At 41.1% G+C, this 9,153-nt stretch overlaps 1 pseudogene; it reads left to right on the top strand.

The window, feature by feature from the left end:
* The first annotated feature begins 1,969 nt into the window (after nt 1-1,969).
* LOC130880487 (serine-threonine kinase receptor-associated protein-like) lies at nt 1,970-3,005 on the top strand (annotated as a pseudogene).
* The last annotated feature ends 6,148 nt before the right edge of the window (nt 3,006-9,153 follow it).

Consider the following 9,153-nt stretch of genomic DNA (forward strand, 5'->3'; position numbering starts at 1 on the left):
AACTGGAGACCACATACAATGGGTGGACTTGGGAGCTACAAAACTATGTGCTAGACTTGCAGAATCAGCTAGCCAAACAGATTTGGAATGGGTTAATTCAGGAGATACTGAGAAGTTCAGTTGAAAGCCAGATTGTGGAAAAGCATGAAGCCATTAAGCGAGAACTTGAAAAGTATTTTCAAGAAGACCAAGACAGAGATATATTAGTTTCTTGGAAAGGAAAATTTGAAGAAGATTTTAGGACTCTTAAAAATAAACTTGTAGTAGAAACCATCAAAAAATGTGAGGATTTACTAAACAAAAAGAAAATTCAAGACCTTTTAAAGGTGCAAAAAGTAAAAATTGAACGTAAGTTGCAAGAAAAAGTCAGAGAAGTGGCCACATTTGTCAAGAGCACTGAGTTACAAGAGAAGGAGTTGAGAGACATGTTCAACAAAATCTGGTCAGAGAACATCTCCAATGTTCTGCCTCCCTCACTCTCATTTGCTGACGACCCTGACATTGATGTTGACCTAGAGAACATTCTGCTGCAGCATTTTAAACAGCATCCTAATATTGTCAGTAAAATTAGATATCGTGACACAAAGAAACCATTTTCTATCAACTATTCTAAACATATTATTAGTTCTCAAACATCACAAGTAAATGTACCTTCTGTGGAAAGTTTTGAGAAAGACGTCATAATGAACACAACAGCTCACATTATGAAAGTGGTTAAAGAAGTCATAAATATAAGAGAACAAAGTAACCAAGGATACAGCTCTAGTTACTTCCATGAAATTCTCCAAGTGATTGACACTGAGACTGCAACGGCAACTCAAGGGCTGGCGTTTGTGCTGAGCAACAGATATAAACTAGAGCTTGCCTTGGAGCTAGTCCAAGAGGCAGCAAAGAGTTTTAAAAGGATGTCTATTGCATTCAAACAGGCAAATAACCCTGTCCTCTATCTAGAGAGTCTAAAAGAAGAAATTTTTAATGATTTTAGGTCATCCCACAAAAACTACTCAAATGTTGATTGATTTCCTCTGATGTAGAGTTTCTCCTGTCCTACGAATTAGTATAAATCTTAAAATCTTTGACAGTTCCTTGTCAATTTTCTTGTCATCTGTTGCATTCTCTTCTGTGATGAGCATTTTTCTAACACAAACAATTAAATCCAACCAACTAAACACACACCTTGGATCTATCCTACGAGTTTAGAATTAGTTAATCTTCCTGTAGGCAATCTCCAAACTACTATTTTACCAAAAGTTCAAGTTAATTGTTCATTAAAATACACAAAACAAGCTATTCACTATTATATCAGACAATGGAAAAGTATAGGGCAACTATAAATAATAATAAAGGGGCTGGAGAGATGACTCAGAGGTTAAGAAGACCCATCCCTACCACTCATATCAAATAGCATAAAACAACCTGTAACCTCAGTTCCAAGGAATCCATTGCCTCCTTCTGGCCTCCACAGGGACACACCATACATTCTCTCACACACACACACACAGAGAGAGAGAGAGAGAGAGAGAGAGAGAATAAATAAATAAATAAATAAATAAATAAATAAATAAATAAATAACCTAAAAACATAAAATGTTAAGCCTGGTGGGTAGTGTACCCTTTCAATACCAGCACTTTAAGAAGCAGGGGCAGGCAGATCTCTGTAAGCCAGCCTATTCTATAGAGCAAGTTCCAGGACAGTCAGAGCAACATACAGAGACTCTGCCTCAGATAGATAGACAGACAGACAGATAGATAAATCTAGTTTAATTTAAAAAATAAAAGTTTTCACACTTCCTGCAGCTACCAGTGTGGACTGTGGATGGAGGCAGGCAGGCGCTCCCCTCCTCTCTTCCCTCCCTCCCTATTCCTCTCTACCAGGCCTCAGTGTGAGTGCTGGCTGCTGGCTGAGGAGAAGGACACCCGTGGTTCACCCTTCCTGTCACCCTGCTCCTTGCTGCCATGGCCACCGGCCATGAGGCTGGCACCGCTCACCTGCTCCAGCCACAGGTCGCCCCGTGATGGATTTGGCCTTCAGCGGCATCACCCCTTATGGCTACTTTCTGATCAGCGCTTGCAAAGATGGCAAACCAATGCTCCGCCAGGGAGATACAGGAGACTGGATTGGAGCATTTTTGGGTCATAAAGGTGCTGTTTGAGGTACAACATTAAATAAAGCTGCCACAACAGCTGCAGATTTCAGGGCCAAAGTGTGGGATGCTGTCACAGGAGATGAATTGATGACCCTGGCTCATAAGCACATTGTCAAGACTGTGGATTTCACACCGGATAGCAACTACCTGTTAACTGGGGGACAGGATAAACTGCTGCGCATATATGACTTGAACAAACCTGAGGCAGAACCTAAGGAAATTAGTGGTCACACTTCCGATATTAAAAAGGCTCTGTGGTGCAGTGAGGATAAACAGATTCTTTCAGCTGATGATAAGACTGTTCGTCTTTGGGATCATGCTACAATGACCGAAGTGAAATCTGTGAATTTTAACTTGTCTGTTAGCAGCATGGAATATATCCCTGAGGGAGAGAGAGGTCCTAGTTCTCACTTACGGGAGGACTATTGCTTTTCATAGTGCAGTAAGTCTGGAGCCAATTAAATCCTTTGAAGCTCCTGCAACCATCAACTCTGCATCTCTTCATCCTGAGAAGGAATTTCTTGTTGCAGGTGGAGAAGACATTAAACTGTATAAGTATGGCTATAATAGTGGAAAAGCATTAGAATCCTACAAAGGTCACTTTGGTCCCATTCACTGTGTGAGGATTAGTCCTGATGGTGAACTCTATGCCAGTGGTTCTGAAGATTGGACATTAAGATTGTGGCAAACTGTAGTAGGAAAAACCTATGGCCTTTGGAAATGCTTCCTGAGGAGGACAGTGGGGAACTGGCAAGGCCAAAGGTCAGTTTTCAAGAAACAGCCGAAGAGGAACTGGAAGATATTGCTTCAGAGAATTCAGATTCCATGTGTTCTTCAACTCCTGAAGTGAAGGCCTGAGCACCAGCTGTGTGCCATAGGTGCTGTATAGTTTATGGACTAAACAAGCAGAGAAAAGCATCAGCCTTCAGAGTGACTCTCTGCCTGTGGCAAGGAAGGCAGAAAATATTTGGGAATATGAATTAGCTCCAGTGCACGAACAACTACTGGGTGTTCCTGTGAGTGAAAATAGCTGAGTGTTTGAGGTACAGGCAGGAGGGTTATGCTCATGTAGTGCCACAGCCTGCTGTCTCAAATGAGCAAGCCAACGTACAGATTACATTTTACACTTACATTTCTTGTAGCTGTCTATGTTATGGAGAAGAAAAATATATTGCCTATTTTTGTGACTTCTCCCTTAAAGCAGAATGTCTTCTCTTAGTTGGGAAGAAGAGGAATTACACGATAAAGTAACTGGTTTAGTCTCTTTCATTGTACACTGACTGCTTCTGAACATCTAATATTTTTTAGTTATCTAAATAAAATGCCTCTAAAACAAAAAAAAAGTTTTCATAGGCCCTCTGCATATTTGCTACAGTTGTGTAACTTGGTCTTCGTGTGAGATTTCTAACAGTGAGAGCAGGGACTGTCTCTGACTCTATTAACCTATTTTGGGGACCCGTTCTTCCTATTGGATTGCCTTATTCAGACTTAATAGAAAAGGAGATGCCTAGTCTCACTGTAACTTTATATAACATTTATAACATGGCTGATATAAATGGGAGGCCTGCCTATATCTGAAGAGCAATAGTGAAGGAGGAGTGGATGGAGGACAAAAGGAACTAGGAAGAGGAGAGGGAAAGTAAACTTTGGTTTGAATGTAAAAACAGAAAATAAATAATTTAAATTTTAAAAATAAAATTCATAACTGTGCATGTATAGAACAAATACCTAACTTACTTCTTTTCTTTTCTTTTTTTTTCTTAATCCTCAGTTAAGTCCCTACTATGGGGCAGGGATTTGGGTAGGGCTTGAGTTAAAGAGTAATAAAGGACACAGCTTCTGGGTGTTACTGTGAGCAAAGGACAGCGTCAGTAATAAAACTCATATGTGTTGCTCTACTGCCATCTTGTGATCATTTTTTCCTGATTAGTCTCAAGTACCTCTATCCTAATATTCACATGTTTTGTTTAAGCACTGCTGGAAAGAAAGAAATAAAAATTGCTCTAGTGACTAATAATGATGTATAAGAGCTGCTATTGAGATAGTTAACAGAGTTGGGTGACCAAAATAGGGCTTAGCTTGGTTTTAGCTGAGAGAACCAGCAGAGAATACCTTTCAGTGCAGGAAGGGGAAGGCTGTATCAAACCTAGGAGAATGAGAATTTTTAAACAGAAGAAAATTTCCAGGACATATGTTGCAATATGAGGTGAAACAGAATGATTGTACATGGGAGAATCTTGATATAGAAAACAAGAACAACGAAGAGAATTTGAGTGTCTTAATAACTTATTTAATTGAAAGGTGATAACAGTGTTGAGAAAATGCTGATGAGGACTAAAGACATGTTACTATAAGGGCTTGACTAGGAAAGCTAGAGAGTAGGAGTTTCTAAATGAAATTAGCACATGCTGGGGAGAAATGCAAGCTTGAGTGGCATAACTTACTTCTGGAGACTGAGAAAAGAAATGGGGATAGGAGGAGAAGGGAGGGAGGGAGAGAGAGAGGAGAAAAGTAGAGTGGAGGGAGAAGGAGAGGGGAGAAAAGGGAAGGGTAAGGAAGGGAAGAAGGGGAAGGTAAAAAGGAGGGAGCAAAGGGGAGGGATCAGGGGGATAAACATCAGTGTTTAGAAAGATGACATTATTATTAATAATAATAAGTCAGATATAGTAGCACACACCTTTAATTCCAACACTCAAGAGGCAGAGGCTGGTGGATCTCTGTAAGTTCGAAGCCAGTATGGTCTACATAGTGAGTTCTCAATACTCAACTTTTTATTTTTTTTTTTTTTTTTTTTTTTTTTTTTTTTATTTTTTATTCTTTTTTAATTAAAATTTCCACCTGCTCCCCGTTTCCCATTTCCCTCCCCTCCTCCCAAATATTGCCCCCTCCCCCCACTCCCCTCCCCCTATCCCCACTCCTCTTCTCCTCCCCCCACACCATTCCCCCTCCCTCTCGATACTGAAGAGCAGTCCAAATTCTCTGCCCTGCGGGAAGACGAAGGTCTTCTGTCTACGTCCAGGAAGGTGAGCTTCTAAACAGGCTAAGCTCCCACAAAGCCAGTTCATGTATTAGGATTGAAACCTAGTGCCATTGTCCTTAAAAACGGGCTGGGGGTGCTGGAGAGAAGAAATAATAATAACAATAAGTAAATCTTTAAAATTTAACCTGGTCGCCGGGCAGTGGTGGTGCATGGCTTTATTCCCAGCACTGTGAGGCAGAAGCAGGCAGACCTCTGTGAGTTCGAGGCCAGCCTGATCTGCAAGAGCTAGTTTCAGGACAGGCTCCAAAACTACAGAGAAACCCTGTCTTGAAAAACAAAACAAAACAAAACAAAACAAAACAAAACAAAGGAAGAAAGAAAGAAAGGAAGGAAGGAAGGAAGGAAGGAAGGAAGGAAGGAAGGAAGGAAGGAAGGAAGGAAGGAAAGAAAGAAAGAAAGAAAGAAAGAAAGAAAGAAAGAAAGAAAGAAAGAAAGAAAGAAAGAAAACCTGGTCAAAAGGCAAAATAAAGTTCATTTCTGTCTCATAGGATTTAGCATTTAAAAGTTTATTCACTTAGAGGAAAATTGACAATGAAATCTAAATATATAATTTCCCTGTCTTTGATGGGATTAGTTAACAATGTGTCTTAGGCTTTTTTATTGCTATGAAGAGATGCCATGATCATGGCAACTCTTACAAAGAAAACAATTAATTGAGGTAGTAGCTTACAGTTTCAGAAGTTCAATCCACTATCACCATGACAGGGACCATGGCAGTACTCAGGCAGATGTGCCTGCCTAGATCTTGACCAGAAGCAGCAGGAAGTCAACTGACTGTCACACTGAGTAAGGCTTGAGAAAAACACCATGCCCACCTCCACAGTGACACACTTCCTCCAACAAGACCACACCTACTCAAACAAGGCCATATCTCCTAATAGTGTCACTTCCTTTGGGGGCCATTTTCTTTCATAATGCAAAAATGCATTCAGTCCAAATTAATAGTCTCAACTTATTTCAAAGTCCATAATATCTTCTGAAATGCATGATAATCCCTTAATCCCCATGTAAAAAATAAAAATAAAAAAACCAGATCTCATACTTCCAATATATCATGACACAGGATATGCATTGTCCTTCAAAAATGTAGGGAAGAAGCATAGTGAGGAAATACCGAACAAAAGCAAAACCAAATCCCAGCTGGGCACACTCTAATCTTTGCATCTCCATGACTAATGTCAAAATGTTCTTTAGATCTCCAACTCCAATGAGGTTTGCTGCAAAATATTTCTTTCTCTCGGGCTGGTTCCTCTCCCTGTTGGCAGCTCTCCTCAGCAGGTATTCCACAACTCTGCCATCTCTAACATCTTGGATTCTTCAAGGCAGTTCAGGCTTCAACTTCACAGCTTCATGCAATGGCCTCTCTATTAGGCCTCTATTCAGGGACACCCCTGACACATGCCTGGCCTCAGCAGCTTTCTTTAAGTGTGGAGAAAAATTCAACAACTAATTTCTTCTTTCTTTAACTCCCAAACCAGAGCCATGTTGTTGACTGTAGTCCAATTTGTAGGCAGAGGCTGCTCGTTCGTAATCAGCTACCCAGACCCAAAATAATCACACAGAAACTATATTATTTGCAATACTGTTTGGCCAATAGCTTAAACATATTTCTGGCTCACTCTTATATCTTAAGTTAACTCATTTCCATTATTTTATATTTTACCACGAGACTCATGATTTACCAGCAAAGTTAAGGGCGTGTCTGTCTCCTGTGGTAGCTACATGGTGTCTCATTGACTCTGCCTACTCTCTCTCTCTCTCCCTCCCTCCCTCCATCTGTTTGCTTGGAATTCCCCCCCTTGACCTATTCTGCACTGCAATAGGCCCAGATTCTTTATTAATCAATGGTTTTCACAGCATACAGAGGGGAATCCCACATCACCATGTGATCAAAGCTGACAAGTTATTCTTACTGGGGCTGGAACATGGCTCTCTTGTTCAGCTAAATCTTCACCAGCTTTCTTTAACTGCCTAAGCTTAGCCGTCCTGAAACCTAGTGCTGGAATTAAAGGCATGCACCACCACACCCGACAATAAGCTTTTCTTCCTTGTTTTTTTTTTCCCCAAGTTGGAAATTTAACTGGGTGGCATCTTGCCCTGAGGTAACCACTCCCTTTATTCCATTTCTTAATCCGTTTATCTCCCTGAACATAGAATTTAGCTCCGTTCCACTTTCTTGTGCTTTTTTTCTCCTCAAAGTATACTTTTTGTAATTTACCATGCTCAGCTTGCTACTTTTCATTATAGATCTTCATTAGAGTTACCACTAATATCCACACGACAGAGTCTATACTAGACTGTTTTGAGATTTCTTCTGCCAATGAAATTAATCCAAAATTCTTCACATTAACCTCAGGCAGATTCTTTGGACAAGGGCAAAAGGAAGACACTTTCTTCACCAAAATATCACAAGAACTATTTTCTAGGTAACATAATAAAAATCTTCTCTGAAACCTCTTGAGCCCCTAACAGTTCATTAAGCAATGTTTAAAGCATTCCACTGCTTTTATAACCCAATGTAGCAAAGTCCAAGTTCCTCCAAACACACACATGCTCTGGCCTATCACTGCAATATCCTACTTCTGGTACCAACTTCTGTCTTAGTTAAGCTTCTTTTATTGTTATAAAAAGACATCATGACCATGGCAATGCTTACAAAAAAAAAAAAAAATTGAGATGGCAGCTTACAGTTTCAGAGGTTCAGTCCATTATCATCAGGACAGGGACCATAGCAGCACCCAGGCAGATGTGGTGCTGCCTACATCTACAGCAGCAAGTCAACTGACTGTCACACTGAGTGAAGCTTAAGAAAAGAGATCTCAAAGTGTGCCCTCACAGTGACACACTTCCTCCAACAAGAATGTACTTCTTGATATCACTCCCTCTGGGGGCCATGTTCTTTCAAAACACCACACAACTGTCGGGTTTTTTTTTTTTTTCAGTAAAATGAAATTTTGTGTTTTGAAAATTTTAACAAAAGTGTTGAGCCTTGTATGCCTTATGGGAATAGAATACAATTGGAGAAGACATCCACAGTCCACCTAATGTCATTCCTCTCTGGTGGATGGAAGCCACCCACAGGCCAACCTGGGTCCTCAAGGTTTGGACTGGTGGAAAGATGCCATTATAATGTATGGTGGAGAAATGGGAGAAAAAGAGAAGCAGAATGGTTCACATACTGTGGAAAGATGAGCCAAGAAAGAAGTGAAGGTGGTGAGGATATAAAATATATAGGGTTGGGAAGCCTGGATACAAACTTTAATTTGCATTAAGTGACATGCTCCTATCACAAGGCTTCATATGTGGTAGTAAAATCTTATAGCAGAGATCCTATCCCAAGACTTCTAGCAGGAATCTGTGCCAATGGTCAAGCTAAAAATAAATCAGGCATCTAACTTAGAGACAGCTTTCAAAAAAGGTCAGTCCTCCCAGTCCAGGGACATTCTCCAGGTAAGGGCAGGTAGAGAGCAGTAAGTTTCACTGGGGAGGGAGGAATCTCTATGTCACCAAGCTTTTGGAAAAAGCTTCCAGGCCATGATAGAGTACAACCTCTGACCAGTGAACAAGGCCTTCCAGCATCCAAGGACCAAGCTGCATGTGAGTGGCCTGTGCTGCCACCTGGAGCCATGGTGATATCCAAGCATGGGATTCTGAACCATGTCTGGGTACACAGTCCTACCACCGCCAGAGTCTGTAATGCAGTATGTAGCCTGTGTTGCCACCAAAGGCTACATGGAAGTCTGGGATCTGGGCTGCAACCTGTGGCCTTGTTGAAGTCTAAGGGCCATGCTGCAGCCAGTGCCATACTGATCTGAGTGGCCTGTGCTGCCACCCAGGCCATGGCATCATCCAGGCCCAAGCTGCTGATGAGGGCTATGTCTGGATCCACAGTCCTGCTGCAGTTGGGGTCTGTGTTGATGTCTATGGCCCATGTTCCCACAGGGAACAATAGGAACCATATGTGAT

The sequence above is a fragment of the Chionomys nivalis genome, chromosome 8, assembly GCF_950005125.1.
Source record: "Chionomys nivalis chromosome 8, mChiNiv1.1, whole genome shotgun sequence".
NCBI lineage: Eukaryota > Metazoa > Chordata > Mammalia > Rodentia > Cricetidae > Chionomys > Chionomys nivalis.